We start from the raw sequence: 24545 nt of genomic DNA on the forward strand, positions 1-24545 counted from the left end.
ATCCCCATGCACCCAAATGGGGTGCAACTTTTCAGTGTTATCCTTATATAAATACTTACAAAATACCGCTGACATTTATTGCTGAACTGCTAGGGAGATAGTAGTATGCAAGGATGAAGAACTTGTTTCGGAGTTATTCCACCTGAGTCGGTGCCAGGAGATTTGGCCATGTGTGCAAAAGCAAAATGGCGGCGGGTTTAGGATTTCAGCAAAATCAGTGTTACCCAGCTAACACGAAAATGTTTTAAAAATATCCCCAAAACATTTCGTGAAATGTTCCAGAAACATTTTTTAAAATGTTTTATTCACGTGATTTTGTATGGTTCCAGAAATGTTTTAGAAACATTTCCAAAAACGTTTAACTATAAGGTTTTTAAAATGTTTTCCTGAAATGTTTTTTCGAGATGTTTTGGAAATGTTTTAAAAAATGTTTTATTCACATGATTTTGTATGGTTCCAGAAATGTTTTAGAAACATTTCCAAAAACGTTTAACTATAAGGTTTTTAAAATGTTTTCCTGAAATGTTTTTTCGAGATGTTTTGGAAATGTTTTAAAAAAAATGTTTTATTCACGTGATTTTGTATGGTTCCAGAAATGTTTTAGAAACATTTCCAAAAACGTTTAACTATAAGGTTTTTAAAATGTTTTCCTGAAATGTTTTTTCGAGATGTTTTGGAAATGTTTTAAAAAATGTTTTATTCACGTGATTTTGTATGGTTCCAGAAATGTTTTAGAAACATTTCCAAAAACGTTTAACTATAAGGTTTTTAAAATGTTTTCCTGAAATGTTTTTTCGAGATGTTTTGGAAATGTTTTAAAAAATGTTTTATTCACGTGATTTTGTATGGTTCCAGAAATGTTTTAGAAACATTTCCAAAAACGTTTAACTATAAGGTTTTTAAAATGTTTTCCTGAAATGTTTTTCGAGATGTTTTGGAAATGTTTTAAAAAATGTTTTATTCACGTGATTTTGTATGGTTCCAGAAATGTTTTAGAAACATTTCCAAAAACGTTTAACTATAAGGTTTTTAAAATGTTTTCCTGAAATGTTTTTTCGAGATGTTTTGGAAATGTTTTAAAAAATGTTTTATTCACGTGATTTTGTATGGTTCCAGAAACGTTTCAGCAATGTTTTCTCCAACATTCAGTGAACATATTCCATAAAGGTTTTCTGAAAAAGTTTTACAGATGTGATTTTGTATCGTTCTGGAAACGTTTTAATAACATTTCCTTTGAACATATAGTTTTAACTTTTCAAGCATATAGAATAGCCCTGATAACAATTAGGTGGCGTTTTGTTTAAAACGTAAACCACTGGAACAAAACGTAGAACACTAACAGTTAACAATGTACAGAATATGTCTGTGGCAAATAGTTACACATATACATAGAGGCGTGTCTCACTTAGAAACAGCGTCAGAAAGACATATAGATATAGATACCTCTATATGTCTTTCTAACGCTGTTTCTAAGTGAGACATGTCCCTATGGGCATATATAGTTAATCTTTAAAAGGACACCAAAACAGATAAAAGAATGGCAGACTTGTAAGCAACAATTTTATTAATAATTCTGGAAACGTGTACACTTTTTCAGTTTGTTTCATTATCTTCTTCTTTGCTTTTGCAGTCATCCATATTTCTGAAATATAGAAAACTTTCAATAATCTTAAGCAGGTACTTGAAATGTGATATTTACTCAAACCAAGTGACACTAACCAGGAGTCTAAATCTTCTACCACATTTGTACAGACACGTGTTTGGTGGACATGAACACACTATTGGAATGTAATGGTTGATATGATAATATCCAGAATCATGCTGAATACCAAAGATGTAGCAAGCACAAAATATCACTTACTGGTCAGAGGCTGGGTACAAGTACAAATCAAATCTTGCAATAAAAAGCCTCAAATATATCAACATGTTTATAGACAATGGTATTTAACAGCTGCACTTACATAATTCACAGCTCCTGGATTATTTGATGTGTTCCTCCATAAATCCATCATGTGTAACAGTGTGTTTGTATATCCTGGAATGCTTGTCTCATATTCGCCCTTGCTGCAATGAAAATAACAATGTTCCGCATTATCACAAGTTATAAATTGAACCGTTTTCCATAAAGCATATAAAGTAGATCTAGTTAGTCTAAAGCTGAAACATACTATGTAATTGCCTCAAGTTTTTGGTGGGTGCCCATTTACAACAAACTTGGATTACTGGCGAGCGTTTCTAGCCCAGAATCCAAACCGGAATTGATTTATTACACATCTATTGTAACTAGCTACATGATTCAAGCCTTACACGCGGAACAGTTGCAGCTGCAGTACGATTTCGTTGCGAGAATTGTAACCAGATTCTTCAGTTTTCGATCACGATGTCTTCGGAAACATCATTTCACCAAGAATTGTAACAACTTTATTTGGTCCAATATTTACTAAACTGAGACCACGCCATTTTCGCTATGGAATACCGTACCATGAAAAATCATGAAAAACCCTAATCAACACGGTTTCAAACATGTCACTTATATATTGGTGTCAAACCTCGACATTGTTTATATCTCCTTCCTGCAAAAGCAATTAGATCAATATTTTTATGTTAATCATCACCAATCATTGATCACCTCACTGACAATATATTGTGATAGTCTGTGGCCAAACACTGAGGTATAGCAAGTGGCCATACAGTGACAACTCATAGCCGAGGACTAGTCATCGCCAACGCCCCGTTATAGTGTAGGCCACACGTTTATTTCTGGCTCTTGTCTAGAAGGGAAATACATCTATCCAAAACCGATCAATTAATTTGTCTGCGGGAAATTTAAGAATACACAGTGTAAACAGAATACCTTTAATAAGAGACCATATAATAAATATGCTTTAGTATAGCACTTGAAAACATGCGGTAATAGTGGACAAACAACAATCCGACAACCCAGCAGATGGTCATTTAACATTTAGTTTAGTCAGTGTTAATTAACAAGAATGCGTCTGTCTTTTCTTTTACGAAATAGTTTTTTATAACATGCACACACTATGACAGCCAGTAACTATCCCACAGCCAAGTGGATCAGAAACTAATTTCGAAATTATTTCGATTCCCCATTTTCGTGGTATAAAATCGACGCAACTTTCCAACGACTTAAACGAGCAAAATTGTCATAGTTTAAAAAAAATGGAAATTAGCTGCAATGTTAAATTAATAAAATGTCCTTCAGAAAAAACATGGAAAAAATTAACAACGATAAGGGCCACTGGCTTGTGCATACGTTTACGATCGAAAACCGAACGTAATAGCAGCATTAGCCGCCTTACTGAACTCTGCTTGAACACATATTGCTCGCTCTTGATAGCCCAATGATCCCTTTATGTAACATAAAATCACCATAAAATTAATTAGGTACAAACTCTCTCAGACATTCTTCACAACGATATAATATATATCCAAAGCGAGCTGAATTCGATGTTCTGGTGATTTCGACGATTACATTGCTCGCGCTATATCGGGGGATTACGTTCGCGATCGGAGTGCACAAACAGTTTCACTGGTAGGGCGGATGCAAAAATATCAATATTATTTACCCGAGATCGTTAATACCACTTCAGATGCAAATCAATTGCCTGTATAACCAAATATAACAAAAAATCTGTAAGATCTGTCGTCTGCTGGTGACAAGCAATAAACCAGATATAAACAGGAAGCCACGTGATCACAACACTCACTCGCATGGAAGAGCGAAATGTATACAAATCCAAGATGTGGAGATGTTTCGCCGATAAGATATCATCAACGCTATTTTTGTAGGAAACACTTGATATATTTGGTGTGAAATAGATAAATATATCCCTTTTCACTCAAGGTTAGTAAAATAAATTTACGTTTTTGTCTTACATCGTCAAAAAAAACCTGTCACCGGGATTCTCTGTTGGAACACTGAATCACGTTTCTCAAAACCCCGCTACTTTTGAGTAACACAGTATTTTAATCGAGTGAATATCAAAATGTACATAAACATGAAAATAATGACTGTAAAATTAACTCACCGCAACCGAGGTCACATCGATGATCCAGTTCCAGTTGTTGCACCATGAGTCGAATGACAAGGTGGTAGGGTCCTGAATAAACTTCAACTGATGGCGGGTGCAAAATTATGACGTGATGGGTGACGTCATTCCGACGTCATTTCCCGCGGTAACAATAAGGCATTGTGTCGCAACATTTTAAAAATGTTATCAAAACGTGTAGGTGTGATATCATTTCAAAACCCCTTTAAGAACAAGTCATAATAAAAACACATTTTAAATGTGATGACAGATCCGGCTTAAACATTTCAGGAACGTTTAAGGCACTTTAATGACAAGTCATACATTAGAACGTGGCTGAGTGAGATAATTGTTTGTGATTGTCAGTGTATTTACTGTTTATGTCACACCAACGTTACAACAGAAACCGTGTTTTAAAACGTGATCTCAATTAAACATGTTCCTGCACATCATTTCTGCAATGTTTTAAAAACATTTCAATCATATGTTATGAAATAGTTTCACCCATGTTACAGCATGACGTTTCTGAACAACATTTTGAAAACATTTCAAAAACATTTTCAGTATTTTTGAGATATTCACACATTATTTGTATGACTTTGTTCTTGCATAATCTCTGCAGCGTTTTAAAAGCATCTCACTAATATGTTGTGAAATGGTTTCAAACACGTTATAGCATGACGTTTTTGAACAACATTTTGAAAACATTTCAAAAACATTTTCAGTATTTTTGAGAGATTTAGACATTATTTGTATGATATGGCATAAATGTGTGCACAATGTTTTTAAAACGTGATGACAATATTTCATTAAACATGTTCTTGCATAACATTCCTGCAGCGTTTTAAAAACATCTCACTAATATGTTGTGAATTAGTTTCAAACACGTTATAGCATGACGTTTTTGAACAACATTTTGAAAACATTTCAAAAACATTTTCAGTATTTTGGAGAGATTTAGACATTATTCGTATGATATAGCATAAATGTGTGCACAATGTTTTTAAAACGTGATGACAATATTTCATTAAACATCTTCTTGCATAACATTCCTGCAGCGTTTTAAAAACATCTCACTAATATGTTGTGAATTAGTTTCAAACACGTTATAGCATGACGTTTTTGAACAACATTTTGAAAACATTTCAAAAACATTTTCAGTATTTTTGAGAGATTTAGACATTATTTTTATGATATGGCATAAATGTGTGCACAATGTTTTTAAAACGTGATGACAATATTTCATTAAACATCTTCTTGCATAACATTCCTGCAGCGTTTTAAAAACATCTCACTAATATGTTGTGAAATGGTTTCAAACACGTTATAGCATGACGTTTTTGAACAACATTTTGAAAACATTTCAAAAACATTTTCAGTATTTTTGAGAGATTTAGACATTATTCGTATGATATAGCATAAATGTGTGCACAATGTTTTTAAAACGTGATGACAATATTTCATTAAACATGTTCTTGCATAACATTCCTGCAGCGTTTTAAAAACATCTCACTAATATGTTGTGAATTAGTTTCAAACACGTTATAGCATGACGTTTTTGAACAACATTTTGAAAACATTTCAAAAACATTTTCAGTATTTTTGAGAGATTTAGACATTATTTGTATGATATGGCATAAATGTGTGCACAATGTTTTTAAAACGTGATGACAATATTTCATTAAACATCGCAATTCTTCTTGCATAACATTCCTGCAGCGTTTTAAAAACATCTCACTAATATGTTGTGAAATGGTTTCAAACACGTTATAGCATGACGTTTTTGAACAACATTTTGAAAACATTTCAAAAACATTTTCAGTATTTTTGAGAGATTTAGACATTATTTTTATGATATGGCATAAATGTGTGCACAATGTTTTTAAAACGTGATGACAATATTTCATTAAACATCTTCTTGCATAACATTCCTGCAGCGTTTTAAAAACATCTCACTAATATGTTGTGAATTAGTTTCAAACACGTTATAGCATGACGTTTTTGAACAACATTTTGAAAACATTTCAAAAACATTTTCAGTATTTTTGAGAGATTTAGACATTATTTTTATGATATGGCATAAATGTGTGCACAATGTTTTTAAAACGTGATGACAATATTTCATTAAACATCTTCTTGCATAACATTCCTGCAGCGTTTTAAAAACATCTCACTAATATGTTGTGAAATGGTTTCAAACACGTTATAGCATGACGTTTTTGAACAACATTTTGAAAACATTTCAAAAACATTTTCAGTATTTTTGAGAGATTTAGACATTATTCGTATGATATAGCATAAATGTGTGCACAATGTTTTTAAAACGTGATGACAATATTTCATTAAACATGTTCTTGCATAACATTCCTGCAGCGTTTTAAAAACATCTCACTAATATGTTGTGAATTAGTTTCAAACACGTTATAGCATGACGTTTTGAACAACATTTTGAAAACATTTCAAAACATTTTCAGTATTTTTGAGAGATTTAGACATTATTTGTATGATATGGCATAAATGTGTGCACAATGTTTTTAAAACGTGATGACAATATTTCATTAAACATCTTCTTGCATAACATTCCTGCAGCGTTTTAAAACATCTCACTAATATGTTGTGAAATGGTTTCAAACACGTTATAGCATGACGTTTTTGAACAACATTTTGAAAACATTTCAAAAACATTTTCAGTATTTTTGAGAGATTTAGACATTATTTTTATGATATGGCATAAATGTGTGCACAATGTTTTTAAAACGTGATGACAATATTTCATTAAACATCTTCTTGCATAACATTCCTGCAGCGTTTTAAAAACATCTCACTAATATGTTGTGAATTAGTTTCAAACACGTTATAGCATGACGTTTTTGAACAACATTTTGAAAACATTTCAAAAACATTTTCAGTATTTTTGAGAGATTTAGACATTATTCGTATGATATAGCATAAATGTGTGCACAATGTTTTTAAAACGTGATGACAATAATTCATTAAACATGTTCTTGCATAACATTCCTGCAGCGTTTTAAAAACATCTCACTAATATGTTGTGAATTAGTTTCAAACACGTTATAGCATGACGTTTTTGAACAACATTTTGAAAACATTTCAAAAACATTTTCAGTATTTTTGAGAGATTTAGACATTATTTGTATGATATGGCATAAATGTGTGCACAATGTTTTTAAAACGTGATGACAATATTTCATTAAACATGTTCTTGCATAACATTCCTGCAGCGTTTTAAAAACATCTCACTAATATGTTGTGAAATGGTTTCAAACACGTTATAGCATGACGTTTTTGAACAACATTTTGAAAACATTTCAAAAACATTTTCAGTATTTTTGAGAGATTTAGACATTATTTTTATGATATGGCATAAATGTGTGCACAATGTTTTTAAAACGTGATGACAATATTTCATTAAACATCTTCTTGCATAACATTCCTGCAGCGTTTTAAAAACATCTCACTAATATGTTGTGAATTAGTTTCAAACACGTTATAGCATGACGTTTTGAACAACATTTTGAAAACATTTCAAGAACATTTTCAGTATTTTGAGAGATTTAGACATTATTTGTATGATATGGCATAAATGTGTGCACAATGTTTTAAAACGTGATGACAATATTTCATTAAACATCTTCTTGCATAACATTCCTGCAGCGTTTTAAAACATCTCACTAATATGTTGTGAATTAGTTTCAAACACGTTATAGCATGACGTTTTTGAACAACATTTTGAAAACATTTCAAAAACATTTTCAGTATTTTTGAGAGATTTAGACATTATTTGTATGATATGGCATAAATGTGTGCACAATGTTTTTAAAACGTGATGACAATATTTCATTAAACATCCTCTTGCATAACATTCCTGCAGCGTTTTAAAAACATCTCACTAATATGTTGTGAAATGGTTTCAAACACGTTATAGCATGACGTTTTTGAACAACATTTTGAAAACATTTCAAAAACATTTTCAGTATTTTTGAGAGATTTAGACATTATTTTTATGATATGGCATAAATGTGTGCACAATGTTTTAAAACGTGATGACAATATTTCATTAAACATCTTCTTGCATAACATTCCTGCAGCGTTTTAAAAACATCTCACTAATATGTTGTGAATTAGTTTCAAACACGTTATAGCATGACGTTTTTGAACAACATTTTGAAAACATTTCAAGAACATTTTCAGTATTTTTGAGAGATTTAGACATTATTTGTATGATATGGCATAAATGTGTGCACAATGTTTTTAAAACGTGATGACAATATTTCATTAAACATCTTCTTGCATAACATTCCTGCAGCGTTTTAAAAACATCTCACTAATATGTTGTGAATTAGTTTCAAACACGTTATAGCATGACGTTTTTGAACAACATTTTTGAAAACATTTCAAAACATTTTCAGTATTTTTGAGAGATTTAGACATTATTTGTATGATATGGCATAAATGTGTGCACAATGTTTTTAAAACGTGATGACAATATTTCATTAAACATCCTCTTGCATAACATTCCTGCAGCGTTTTAAAAACATCTCACTAATATGTTGTGAAATGGTTTCAAACACGTTATAGCATGACGTTTTTGAACAACATTTTGAAAACATTTCAAAAACATTTTCAGTATTTTTGAGAGATTTAGACATTATTTTTATGATATGGCATAAATGTGTGCACAATGTTTTTAAAACGTGATGACAATATTTCATTAAACATGTTCTTGCATAACATTCCTGCAGCGTTTTAAAAACATCTCACTAATATGTTGTGAAATGGTTTCAAACACGTTATAGCATGACGTTTTTGAACAACATTTTGAAAACATTTCAAAAACATTTTCAGTATTTTTGAGAGATTTAGACATTATTCGTATGATATGGCATAAATGTGTGCACAATGTTTTTAAAACGTGATGACAATATTTTATTAAACATCTTCTTGCATAACATTCCTGCAGCGTTTTAAAAACATCTCACTAATATGTTGTGAAATGGTTTCAAACACGTTATAGCATGACGTTTTTGAACAACATTTTGAAAACATTTCAAAAACATTTTCAGTATTTTTGAGAGATTTAGACATTATTTTTATGATATGGCATAAATGTGTGCACAATGTTTTTAAAACGTGATGACAATATTTCATTAAACATCTTCTTGCATAACATTCCTGCAGCGTTTTAAAAACATCTCACTAATATGTTGTGAATTAGTTTCAAACACGTTATAGCATGACGTTTTTGAACAACATTTTGAAAACATTTCAAAAACATTTTCAGTATTTTTGAGATTTAGACATTATTTGTATGATATGGCATAAATGTGTGCACAATGTTTTTAAAACGTGATGACAATATTTCATTAAACATCTTCTTGCATAACATTCCTGCAGCGTTTTAAAACATCTCACTAATATGTTGTGAATTAGTTTCAAACACGTTATAGCATGACGTTTTGAACAACATTTTGAAAACATTTCAAAAACATTTTCAGTATTTTTGAGAGATTTAGACATTATTTGTATGATATGGCATAAATGTGTGCACAATGTTTTAAAACGTGATGACAATATTTCATTAAACATGTTCTTGCATAACATTCCTGCAGCGTTTTAAAACATCTCACTAATATGTTGTGAAATGGTTTCAAACACGTTATAGCATGACGTTTTTGAACAACATTTTGAAAACATTTCAAAACATTTTCAGTATTTTGAGAGATTTAGACATTATTTGTATGATATGGCATAAAATGTGTGCACAATGTTTTAAAACGTGATGACAATATTTCATTAAACATGTTCTTGCATAACATTCCTGCAGCGTTTTAAAAACATCTCACTAATATGTTGTGAAATGGTTTCAAACACGTTATAGCATGACGTTTTTGAACAACATTTTGAAAACATTTCAAAAACATTTTCAGTATTTTTGAGAGATTTAGACATTATTTGTATGATATGGCATAAATGTGTGCACAATGTTTTTAAAACGTGATGACAATATTTCATTAAACATGTTCTTGCATAACATTCCTGCAGCGTTTTAAAAACATCTCACTAATATGTTGTGAAATAGTTTCAAACACGTTATAGCATGACGTTTTTGAACAACATTTTGAAAACATTTCAAAAACATTTTCAGTATTTTGAGAGATTTAGACATTATTTGTATGATATGGCATAAATGTGTGCACAATGTTTTTAAAACGTGATGACAATATTTCATTAAACATGTTCTTGCATAACATTCCTGCAGCGTTTTAAAAACATCTCACTAATATGTTGTGAAATGGTTTCAAACACGTTATAGCATGACGTTTTTGAACAACATTTTGAAAACATTTCAAAAACATTTTCAGTATTTTTGAGAGATTTAGACATTATTCGTATGATATGGCATAAATGTGTGCACAATGTTTTTATAACGTGATGACAATATTTCATCAAACATGTTCGTGCACAATATTTCTGCAACGTTTTAAAAATATTTCAATGACATGTTATCAAATAGTTTCACTCATGTTATAGCACGACGTTTTTGAATAACATTTTAAAAACATTTCAATAACATTATGAAACATTTTTATAACGTTCCAAAAACATTTTGACGAAAATGTTTTTGGAAAACTATTTTGAAACCTTATGAAAATGTTTCGAAAATGTTTTGCGTTAACTGGGTAAATTTTAAAACTATACACTTTAAATGTTCTCTTTTGCGTAAATAACTTGAACAATACTTTATTTGTGCAAGAATAATTAAAATGTATAAAAAGTTGGGGATTAATGAGTTTAACACGATAAGGAGGCTTGATCCTTTTAACAAGCTTCTGAATATTGCATAGCCTTCTCGGGTTAGGTCCTAAATCTAAAGACGTGTTCGACCCTCTCTCCTCAAGCATGTCGTAAGAGGCGACTAACGGCATCGTTTGGTCCGGCTCGGTGACCTACTCGTATCCCAATTGCGAAGATCGACGCTCATGTTGTTGATCACTGGATTATCTGATCCAGAGTCGATTATTTACATACCGCCACCATATAGCTGGAATATTGCCGAGTGCGGCGTAAAACTAAACTCACTCACCCACCACAACTAGTCCAGTAGATCCATTATACAAGACAGTAAACACTTACATCAGGTTCCTTTACATCATGGAGAGTGGTGTGACCAGACACCCACCACAGATAGTCCAGTAGATCCGTTATACAAGACAGTAAACACTTACATCAGGTTCCTTTACATCATGGAGAGTGGTGTGACCAGACACCCACCATAGATAGTCCAGTAGATCCGTTATACAAGACAGTAAACACTTACATCAGGTTCCTTTACATCATGGAGAGTGGTGTGACCAGACACCCAACACAGTTAGTCCAGTAGATCCGTTATACAAGACAGTAAACACTTACATCAGGTTCCTTTACATCATGGAGAGTGGTGTAGCCAGACACCCACCTCAGATAGTCCAGTAGATCCGTTATACAAGACAGTAAACACTTACATCAGGTTCCTTTACATCATGGAGAGTGGTGTGACCACACACCCACCTCAGATAGTCCAGTAGATCCGTTATACAAGACAGTAAACACTTACATCAGGTTCCTTTACATCATGGAGAGTGGTGTGACCACACACCCACCTCAGATAGTCCAGTAGATCCGTTATACAAGGCAGTAAACACTTACATGAGGTTCCTTTACATCATGGAGAGTGGTGTGACCAGACACCCAACACAGTTAGTCCAGTAGATCAGCTATACATGGCAGTAAACACTTACATCAGGTTCCCCTACATCATGGAGAGTGGTATGACCAGACACCCAACACAGTTAGTCCAGTAGATCCGTTATACAAGACAGTAAACACTTACATCAGGTTCCTTTACATCATGGAGAGTGATGACCAGACACCCACCTCAGTTAGTCCAGTAGATCCGTTATACAAGACAGTAAACACTTACATCAGGTTCCTTTACATCATGGAGAGTGGTGTAGCCAGACACCCACCTCAGATAGTCCAGTAGATCCGTTATACAAGACAGTAAACACTTACATCAGGTTCCTTTACATCATGGAGAGTGGTGTAGCCAGACACCCACCACAGATAGTCCAGTAGATCTGTTATACAAGACAGTAAACACGAACATCAGGTTCCTTTACATCATGGAGAGTGGTGTGACCAGACACCCACCACAGTTAGTCCAGTAGATCCATTATACAAGACAGTAAACACTTACATGAGGTTCCTTTACATCATGGAGAGTGGTGTGACCAGACACCCACCACAGATAGTCCAGTAGATCCGTTATACAAGACAGTAAACACTTACATCAGGTTCCTTTACATCATGGAGAGTGGTGTGACCAGACACCCACCATAGATAGTCCAGTAGATCCGTTATACAAGACAGTAAACACTTACATCAGGTTCCTTTACATCATGGAGAGTGGTGTGACCAGACACCCAACACAGTTAGTCCAGTAGATCCGTTATACAAGACAGTAAACACTTACATCAGGTTCCCTTACATCATGGAGAGTGGTGTAGCCAGACACCCACCTCAGATAGTCCAGTAGATCCGTTATACAAGACAGTAAACACTTACATCAGGTTCCTTTACATCATGGAGAGTGGTGTGACCACACACCCACCTCAGATAGTCCAGTAGATCCGTTATACAAGACAGTAAACACTTACATCAGGTTCCTTTACATCATGGAGAGTGGTGTGACCACACACCCACCTCAGATAGTCCAGTAGATCCGTTATACAAGGCAGTAAACACTTACATGAGGTTCCTTTACATCATGGAGAGTGGTGTGACCAGACACCCAACACAGTTAGTCCAGTAGATCAGTTATACATGGCAGTAAACACTTACATCAGGTTCCCCTACATCATGGAGAGTGGTATGACCAGACACCCAACACAGTTAGTCCAGTAGATCCGTTATACAAGACAGTAAACACTTACATCAGGTTCCTTTACATCATGGAGAGTGATGACCAGACACCCACCTCAGTTAGTCCAGTAGATCCGTTATACAAGACAGTAAACACTTACATCAGGTTCCTTTACATCATGGAGAGTGGTGTAGCCAGACACCCACCTCAGATAGTCCAGTAGATCCGTTATACAAGACAGTAAACACTTACATCAGGTTCCTTTACATCATGGAGAGTGGTGTAGCCAGACACCCACCACAGATAGTCCAGTAGATCCGTTATACAAGACAGTAAACACGAACATCAGGTTCCTTTACATCATGGAGAGTGGTGTGACCAGACACCCACCACAGTTAGTCCAGTAGATCCATTATACAAGACAGTAAACACTTACATGAGGTTCCTTTACATCATGGAGAGTGGTTTGACCAGACACCCACCACAGATAGTCCAGTAGATCCGTTATACAAGACAGTAAACACTTACATCAGGTTCCTTTACATCATGGAGATTGGTGTGACCAGACACCCACCACAGTTAGTCCAGTAGATCCGTTATACAAGACAGTAAACACTTACATAAGGTTCCTTTACATCATGGAGAGTGGTGTGACCAGACACCCACCTCAGATAGTCCAGTAGATCCGTTATACAAGACAGTAAACACTTACATCAGGTTCCTTTACATCATGGAGAGTGGTGTGACCAGACACCCACCATAGATAGTCCAGTAGATCCGTTATACAAGACAGTAAACACTTACATCAGGTTCCTTTACATCATGGAGAGTGGTGTGACCAGACACCCAACACAGTTAGTCCAGTAGATCCGTTATACAAGACAGTAAACACTTACATCAGGTTCCTTTACATCATGGAGAGTGGTGTAGCCAGACACCCACCTCAGATAGTCCAGTAGATCCGTTATACAAGACAGTAAACACTTACATCAGGTTCCTTTACATCATGGAGAGTGGTGTGACCACACCCACCTCAGATAGTCCAGTAGATCCGTTATACAAGACAGTAAACACTTACATCAGGTTCCTTTACATCATGGAGAGTGGTGTGACCACACACCCACCTCAGATAGTCCAGTAGATCCGTTATACAAGGCAGTAAACACTTACATGAGGTTCCTTTACATCATGGAGAGTGGTGTGACCAGACACCCAACACAGTTAGTCCAGTAGATCCGTTATACATGGCAGTAAACACTTACATCAGGTTCCCCTACATCATGGAGAGTGGTGTGACCAGACACCCAACACAGTTAGTCCAGTAGATCCGTTATACAAGACAGTAAACACTTACATCAGGTTCCTTTACATCATGGAGAGTGATGACCAGACACCCACCTCAGTTAGTCCAGTAGATCCGTTATACAAGACAGTAAACACTTACATCAGGTTCCTTTACATCATGGAGAGTGGTGTAGCCAGACACCCACCTCAGATAGTCCAGTAGATCCGTTATACAAGACAGTAAACACTTACATCAGGTTCCTTTACATCATGGAGAGTGGTGTAGCCAGACACCCACCACAGATAGTCCAGTAGATCTGTTATACAAGACAGTAAACACGAACATCAGGTTCCTTTACATCATGGAGAGTGGTGTGACCAGACACCCACCACAGTTAGTCCAGTAGATCCATTATACAAGACAGTAAACACTTACATCAGGTTCCTTTACATCATGGAGAGTGGTTTGACCAGACACCCACCACAGTTAGTCCAGTAGATCCATTATACAAGACAGTAAACACTTACATCAGGTTCCTTTACATCATGGAGAGTGGTGTGACCAGACACCCACCTCAGTTAGTCCAGTAGATCCGCTATACAAGACAGTAAACACGAACATCAGGTTCCTTTACATCATGGAGAGTGGTGTAGCCGGACACCAACCACAGTTAGTCTAGTAGATCCATTATACAAGACAGTAAACACTTACATCAGGTTCCTTTACATCATGGAGACTGGTGTGGTCAGACACCCACCACAGTTAGTCCAGTAGATCCGTTATACAAGACAGTAAACACTTACATCAGGTTCCTTTACATCATGGAGAGTGGTTTGACCAGACACCCACAACAGTTAGTCCAGTAGGTCCGTTATACAAGACAGTAAACACTTACATCAGGTTCCTTTACATCATGGAGAGTGGTGTGACCAGACACCCACCACAGATAGTCCAGTAGATCCGTTATACAAGACAGTAAACACTTACATCAGGTTCCTTTACATCATGGAGAGTGGTGTGACCAGACACCCACCACAGTTAGTCCAGTAGATCCGTTATACAAGACAGTAAACACTAACATCAGGTTCCTTTACATCATGGAGAGTGGTGTGACCAGACACCCACCAAAGTTAGTCCAGTAGATCCGTTATACAAGACAGTAAACACTTACATCAGGTTCCTTTACATCATGGAGAGTGGTGTGACCAGACAACCACCACAGATAGTCCAGTAGATCCGTTATACAAGACAGTAAACACTTACATCAGGTTCCTTTACATCATGGAGAGTGGTGTGACCAGACACCCACCATAGATAGTCCAGTAGATCCGTTATACAAGACAGTAAACACTTACATCAGGTTCCTTTACATCATGGAGAGTGGTGTGACCAGACACCCAACACAGTTAGTCCAGTAGATCCGTTATACAAGACAGTAAACACTTACATCAGGTTCCTTTACATCATGGAGAGTGGTGTAGCCAGACACCCACCTCAGATAGTCCAGTAGATCCGTTATACAAGACAGTAAACACTTACATCAGGTTCCTTTACATCATGGAGAGTGGTGTGACCAGACACCCAACACAGTTAGTCCAGTAGATCCGTTATACATGGCAGTAAACACGCACATCAGGTTCCCCTACATCATGGAGAGTGGTATGACCAGACACCCAACACAGTTAGTCCAGTAGATCCGTTATACAAGACAGTAAACACTTACATCAGGTTCCTTTACATCATGGAGAGTGATGACCAGACACCCACCACAGTTAGTCCAGTAGATCCGTTATACAAGACAGTAAACACTTACATCAGGTTCCTTTACATCATGGAGAGTGGTGTGACCAGACACCCACCACAGTTAGTCAAGTAGATTCGTTATACAAGACAGTAAACACTTGCATCAGGTTCCTTTACATCATGGAGAGTGGTGTGACCAGACACCCACCACAGACAGTCCAGTAGATCCGTTATACAAGACGGTAAACACTTACATCAGGTTCCTTTACATCATGGAGAGTGGTGTGACCAGACACCCAACACAGTTAGTCCAGTGGATCCGTTATACAAGACAGTAAACACTTACATCAGGTTCCTTTACATCATGGAGAGTGGTGTTGCCAGACACCCACCTCAGATAGTCCAGTAGATCCGTTATACAAGACAGCAAACACTTACATCATGTTCCTTTACATCATGGAGAGTGGTGTAGCCAGACACCCACCACAGTTAGTCTAGTAGATCCGTTATACAAGACAGTAAACACTTACATCAGGTTCCTTTACATCATGGAGAGTGGTTTGACCAGACACCCACAACAGATAGTCCAGTAGATCCGTTATACAAGACAGTAAACACTTACATCAGGTTCCTTTACATCATGGAGACTGGTGTGGTCAGACACCCACCACAGTTAGTCCAGTAGATCCGTTATACAAGACAGTAAACACTTACATCAGGTTCCTTTACATCATGGAGAGTGGTTTGACCAGACACCCACAACAGTTAGTCCAGTAGATCCGTTATACAAGACAGTAAACACTTACATCAGGTTCCTTTACATCATGGAGAGTGATGACCAGACACCCACCACAGTTAGTCCAGTAGATCCGTTATACAAGACAGTAAACACTAACATCAGGTTCCTTTACATCATGGAGAGTGGTGTGACCAGACACCCACCAAAGTTAGTCCAGTAGATCCGTTATACAAGACAGTAAACACTTACATCAGGTTCCTTTACATCATGGAGAGTGGTGTGACCAGACAACCACCACAGATAGTCCAGTAGATCCGTTATACAAGACAGTAAACACTTACATCAGGTTCCTTTACATCATGGAGAGTGGTGTGACCAGACACCCACCATAGATAGTCCAGTAGATCCGTTATACAAGACAGTAAACACTTACATCAGGTTCCTTTACATCATGGAGAGTGGTGTGACCAGACACCCAACACAGTTAGTCCAGTAGATCCGTTATACAAGACAGTAAACACTTACATCAGGTTCCTTTACATCATGGAGAGTGGTGTAGCCAGACACCCACCTCAGATAGTCCAGTAGATCCGTTATACAAGACAGTAAACACTTACATCAGGTTCCTTTACATCATGGAGAGTGGTGTGACCAGACACCCAACACAGTTAGTCCAGTAGATCCGTTATACATGGCAGTAAACACTTACATCAGGTTCCCCTACATCATGGAGAGTGGTATGACCAGACACCCAACACAGTTAGTCCAGTAGATCCGTTATACAAGACAGTAAACACTTACATCAGGTTCCTTTACATCATGGAGAGTGATGACCAGACACCCACCACAGTTAGTCCAGTAGATCCGTTATACAAGACAGTAAACACTTACATCAGGTTCCTTTACATCATGGAGAGTGGTGTGACCAGACACCCACCACAGTTAGTCAAGTAGATTCGTTATACAAGACAGTAAACACTTGCATCAGGTTCCTTTACATCATGGAGAGTGGTGTGACCAGACACCCACCACAGACAGTCCAGTAGATCCGTTATACAAGACGGTAAACACTTACATCAGGTTCCTTTACATCATGGAGAGTGGTGTGACCAGACACCCAACACAGTTAGTCCAGTGGATCCGTTATACAAGACAGTAAACGCACATCAGGTTCCTTTACATCATGGAGAGTGGTGTTGCCAGACACCCACCTCAGATAGTCCAGTAGATCCGTTATACAAGACAGCAAACACTTACATCATGTTCCTTTACATCATGGAGTGATGTAGCCAGACACCACCACAGTTAGTCTAGTAGATCCGTTATACAAGACAGTAAACACTTACATCAGGTTCCTTTACATCATGGAGAGTGGTTTGACCAGACACCCACAACAGATAGTCCAGTAGATCCGTTATACAAGACAGTAAACACTTACATCAGGTTCCTTTACATCATGGAGACTGGTGTGGTCAGACACCCACCACAGTTAGTCCAGTAGATCCGTTATACAAGACAGTAAACACTTACATCAGGTTCCTTTACATCATGGAGAGTGGTTTGACCAGACACCCACAACAGTTAGTCCAGTAGATCCGTTATACAAGACAGTAAACACTTACATCAGGTTCCTTTACATCATGGAGAGTGATGACCAGACACCCACCACAGTTAGTCCAGTAGATCCGTTATACAAGACAGTAAACACTTACATCAGGTTCCTTTACATCATGGAGAGTGGTGTGACCAGACACCCACCACAGTTAGTCAAGTAGATTCGTTATACAAGACAGTAAACACTTGCATCAGGTTCCTTTACATCATGGAGAGTGGTGTGACCAGACACCCACCACAGACAGTCCAGTAGATCCGTTATACAAGACAGTAAACACTTACATCAGGTTCCTTTACATCATGGAGAGTGGTGTGACCAGACACCCAACACAGTTAGTCCAGTGGATCCGTTATACAAGACAGTAAACACTTACATCAGGTTCCTTTACATCATGGAGAGTGGTGTTGCCAGGCACCACCTCAGATAGTCCAGTAGATCCGTTATACAAGACAGCAAACACTTACATCATGTTCCTTTACATCATGGAGAGTGGTGTGTGACAGACCCACCTCAGTTAGTCTAGTAGATCCGTTATACAAGACAGTAAACACTTACATCAGGTTCCTTTACATCATGGAGAGTGGTTTGACCAGACACCCACAACAGATAGTCCAGTAGATCCGTTATACAAGACAGTAAACACTTACATCAGGTTCCTTTACATCATGGAGACTGGTGTGGTCAGAACCCACCACAGTTAGTCCAGTAGATCCGTTATACAAGACAGTAAACACTTACATCAGGTTCCTTTACATCATGGAGAGTGGTTTGACCAGACACCCACAACAGTTAGTCCAGTAGGTCCGTTATACAAGACAGTAAACACTTACATCAGGTTCCTTTACATCATGGAGAGTGGTGTGACCAGACACCCACCACAGATAGTCCAGTAGATCCGTTATACAAGACAGTAAACACTTACATCAGGTTCCTTTACATCATGGAGAGTGGTGTGACCAGACACCCACCACAGTTAGTCCAGCAGATCCATTATACAAGACAGTAAACACTTACATCAGGTTCCTTTACATCATGGAGAGTGGTGTGACCAGACACCCACCAAAGTTAGTCCAGTAGATCCGTTATACAAGACAGTAAACACTTACATCAGGTTCCTTTACATCATGGAGAGTGGTGTGACCAGACACCCACCACAGATAGGCCAGTAGATCCGTTATACAAGACAGTAAACACTTACATCAGGTTCCTTTACATCATGGAGAGTGGTGTGACCAGACACCCAACACAGTTAGTCCAGTAGATCCGTTATACAAGACAGTAAACACTTACATCAGGTTCCTTTACATCATGGAGAGTGGTGTAGCCAGACACCCACAACAGATAGTCCAGTAGATCCGTTATACAAGACAGTAAACACTTACATCAGGTTCCTTTACATCATGGAGAGTGGTGTGACCACACACCCACCTCAGATAGTCCAGTAGATCCGTTATACAAGACAGTAAACACTTACATCAGGTTCCTTTACATCATGGAGAGTGGTGTGACCACACACCCACCTCAGATAGTCCAGTAGATCCGTTATACAAGACAGTAAACACTTACATCAGGTTCCTTTACATCATGGAGAGTGGTGTGACCACACACCCACCTCAGATAGTCCAGTAGATCCGTTATACAAGGCAGTAAACACTTACATCAGGTTCCTTTACATCATGGAGAGTGGTGTGACCAGACACCCAACACAGTTAGTCCAGTAGATCCGTTATACAAGACAGTAAACACTTACATCAGGTTCCTTTACATCATGGAGAGTGGTTTGACCAGACACCCACCACAGATAGGCCAGTAGATCCGTTATACAAGACAGTAAACACTTACATCTGGTTCCTTTACATCATGGAGAGTGGTTTGACCAGACACCCACAACAGTTAGTCCAGAAGGTCCGTTATACAAGACAGTAAACACTTACATCAGGTTCCTTTACATCATGGAGAGTGGTGTGACCAGACACCCACCACAGATAGTCCAGTAGATCCGTTATACAAGACGGTAAACACTTACATCAGGTTCCTTTACATCATGGAGAGTGGTGTGACCAGACACCCACCACAGTTAGTCCAGTAGATCCGTTATACAAGACAGTAAACACTTACATCAGGTTCCTTTACATCATGGAGAGTGGTGTGACCAGACACCACCACAGTTAGTCCAGTAGATCCGTTATACAAGACGGTAAACACTTACATCAGGTTCCTTTACATCATGGAGAGTGGTGTGACCAGACACCCACCACAGATAGTCCAGTAGATCCGTTATACAAGACAGTAAACACTTACATCAGGTTCCTTTACATCATGGAGAGTGGTGTAGCCAGACACCCACCACAGTTAGTCCAGTAGATCCGTTATACAAGACAGTAAACACTTATATCAGGTCCCTTTACATCATGGAGAGTGGTGTGACCAGACACCCACCACAGTTAGTCCAGTAGATTCGTTATACAAGACAGTAAACACTTACATGAGGTTCCTTTACATCATGGAGAGTGGTGTGACCAGACACCCACCACAGTTGGTCCAGCAGATCCGTTATACAAGACAGTAAACACTTACATCAGGTTCCTTTACATCATGGAGAGTGGTGTGACCAGACACCCACCACAGTTAGTCCAGTAGATCCGTTATACAAGACAGTAAACACTTACATCAGGTTCCTTTACATCATGGAGAGTGGTGTGACCAGACACCCACACAGTTAGTCCAGTAGATCCGTTATACAAGACAGTAAACACTTACATCAGGTTCCTTTACATCATGGAGAGTGGTGTTGCCAGACACCCACCACAGATAGTCCAGTAGATCCGTTATACAAGACAGCAAACACTTACATCAGGTTCCTTTACATCATGGAGAGTGGTGTAGCCAGACACCCACCACAGTTAGTCCAGTAGATCCGTTATACAAGACAGTAAACACTTACATCAGGTTCCTTTACATCATGGAGAGTGGTGTGACCAGACACCCACCACAGATAGTCCAGTAGATCCGTTATACAAGACAGTAAACACTTACATCAGGTTCCTTTACATCATGGAGAGTGGTGTGAGCCAGACACCCACCACAGTTAGTCCAGTAGATCCGTTATACAAGACAGTAAACACTTACATCAGGTTCCTTTACATCATGGAGAGTGGTGTGACCAGACACCCACCACAGTTAGTCCAGTAGATCCGTTATACAAGACAGTAAACACTTACATCAGGTTCCTTTACATCATGGAGAGTGGTGTGACCAGACACCCACCACAGTTAGTCCAGTAGATCCGTTATACAAGACAGTAAACACTTACATCAGGTTCCTTTACATCATGGAGAGTGGTGTGACCAGACACCCACCACAGTTAGTCCAGTAGATCCGTTATACAAGACAGTAAACACTTACATCAGGTTCCTTTACATCATGGAGAGTGGTGTGACCAGACACCCACCACAGTTAGTCCAGTAGATCCGTTATACAAGACAGTAAACACTTACATCAGGTTCCTTTACATCATGGAGAGTGGTGTGGACCAGACACCCACCACAGTTAGTCCAGTAGATCCGTTATACAAGACAGTAAACACTTACATCAGGTTCCTTTACATCATGGAGAGTGGTGTGACCAGACACCCACCACAGATAGTCCAGTAGATCCGTTATACAAGACAGTAAAAACACTTACATCAGGTTCCTTTTACATCATGGAGAGTGGTGTGGCCAGACACCCACCACAGTTAGTCCAGTAGATCCGTTATACAAGACAGTAAACACTTACATCAGGTTCCCTTTACATCATGGAGAGTGGTGTGACCAGACACCCACAACAGTTAGTCCAGTAGATCCGTTATACAAGACAGTAAACACTTACATCAGGTTCCTTTACATCATGGAGAGTGGTGTGACCAGACACCACCACAGTTAGTCCAGTAGATCCGTTATACAAGACAGTAAACACTTACATCAGGTTCCTTTACATCATGGAGAGTGGTGTACCAGACACCCACCACAGTTAGTCCAGTAGATCCGTTATACAAGACAGTAAACACTTACATCAGGTTCCTTTACATCATGGAGAGTGGTGTGACCAGACACCCACCACAGATAGTCCAGTAGATCCGTTATACAAGACAGTAAACACTTACATCAGGTTCCTTTTTACATCATGGAGAGTGGTGTGACCAGACACCCACCACAGATAGTCCAGTAGATCCGTTATACAAGACAGTAAAACACTTACATCAGGTTCCTTTACATCATGGAGAGTGGTGTGACCAGACACCCAACACAGTTAGTCCAGTAGATCCGTTATACAAGACAGTAAACACTTACATCAGGTTCCTTTACATCATGGAGAGTGGTGTAGCCAGACACCCACCTCAGATAGTCCAGTAGATCCGTTATACAAGACAGTAAACACTTACATCAGGTTCCTTTACATCATGGAGAGTGGTGTAGCCAGACACCCACCACAGTTAGTCCAGTAGATCCATTATACAAGACAGTAAACACTTACATCAGGTTCCTTTACATCATGGAGAGTGGTGTGACCAGACACCCACCACAGTTAGTCCAGTAGATCCGTTATACAAGACAGTAAACACTTACATCAGGTTCCTTTACATCATGGAGAGTGGTGTGACCAGACACCCACTACAGTTAGTCCAGTAGATCCGTTATACAAGACAGTAAACACTTACATCAGGTTCCTTTACATCATGGAGAGTGGTGTGACCAGACACCCACCACAGTTAGTCCAGTAGATCCGTTATACAAGACAGTAAACACTTACATCAGGTTCCTTTACATCATGGAGAGTGGTGTGACCAGACACCCAACACAGTTAGTCCAGTAGATCCGTTATACAAGACAGTAAACACTTACATCAGGTTCCTTTACATCATGGAGAGTGGTGTAGCCAGACACCCACCACAGTTAGTCCAGTAGATCCGTTATACAAGACAGTAAACACTTACATCAGGTTCCTTTACATCATGGAGAGTGGTGTGACCAGACACCCACCACAGTTAGTCCAGTAGATCCGTTATACAAGACAGTAAACACTTACATCAGGTTCCTTTACATCATGGAGAGTGGTTTGACCAGACACCCACCACAACAGATAGTCCAGTAGATCCGTTATACAAGACAGTAAACACTTACATCAGGTTCCTTTACATCATGGAGAGTGGTGTGGTCCAGACACCCACCACAGTTAGTCCAGTAGATCCGTTATACAAGACAGTAAACAAACACTTTACATCAGGTTGACCAGACACCCACCACAGTTAGTCAGATCCATCATGGAGATCAGGTTCCTTTACATCAGACACCCACCACAGTTAGTCCAGTAGATCCGTTATACAAGACAGTAAACACTTACATCAGGTTCCTTTATTATCATGGAGAGTGGTGTGACCAGACACCCACCACAGTTAGTCCAGTAGATCCGTTATACAAGACAGTAAACACTTACATCAGGTTCCTTTATTATCATGGAGAGTGGTGTGACCAGACACCCACAACAGTTAGTCCAGTAGATCCGTTATACAAGACAGTAAACACTTACATCAGGTTCCTTTACATCATGGAGAGTGGTGTGACCAGACACCCACCACAAAGTTAGTCCAGTAGATCCGTTATACAAGACAGTAAACACTTACATCAGGTTCCTTTACATCATGGAGAGTGGTGTGACCAGACACCCACCACAGTTAGTCCAGTAGATCCGTTATACAAAGACAGTAAACACTTACATCAGGTTCCTTTACATCATGGAGAGTGGTGTGACCAGACACCCACCACAGTTAGTCCAGTAGATCCGTTATACAAGACAGTAAACACTTACATCAGGTTCCTTTACATCATGGAGAGTGGTGTAGCCAGACACCCACCACAGTTAGTCCAGTAGATCCGTTATACAAGACAGTAAACACTTACATCAGGTTCCTTTACATCATGGAGAGTGGTGTGACCAGACACCCACCACAGTTAGTCCAGTAGATCCGTTATACAAGACAGTAAACACTTACATCAGGTTCCTTTACATCATGGAGAGTGGTGTGACCAGACACCCACCACAGATAGTCCAGTAGATCCGTTATACAAGACAGTAAACACTTACATCAGGTTCCTTTACATCATGGAGAGTGGTGTGACCACACACCCACCACAGTTAGTCCAGTAGATCCG

The 24545-nt window shown here is 38.3% G+C and overlaps 1 long non-coding RNA gene across 1 annotated transcript; it reads right to left on the minus strand.

Moving 5' to 3' along the window:
- Window positions 1-1614: 1614 nt before the first annotated feature.
- Window positions 1615-4141, minus strand: LOC124276753. The gene is made up of 3 exons (XR_006898653.1): window positions 4050-4141; window positions 1962-2064; window positions 1615-1642 (listed from the first exon to the last, which is right to left on the minus strand). It is a non-coding gene; the product is annotated as an uncharacterized LOC124276753 (long non-coding RNA).
- Between the last annotated feature and the right edge of the window lie 20404 nt (window positions 4142-24545).

Source organism: Haliotis rubra, unplaced genomic scaffold (assembly GCF_003918875.1).
Source record: "Haliotis rubra isolate DU_JTF1 unplaced genomic scaffold, ASM391887v1 Scf2126, whole genome shotgun sequence".
Taxonomy (NCBI): Eukaryota; Metazoa; Mollusca; class Gastropoda; order Lepetellida; family Haliotidae; genus Haliotis; species Haliotis rubra.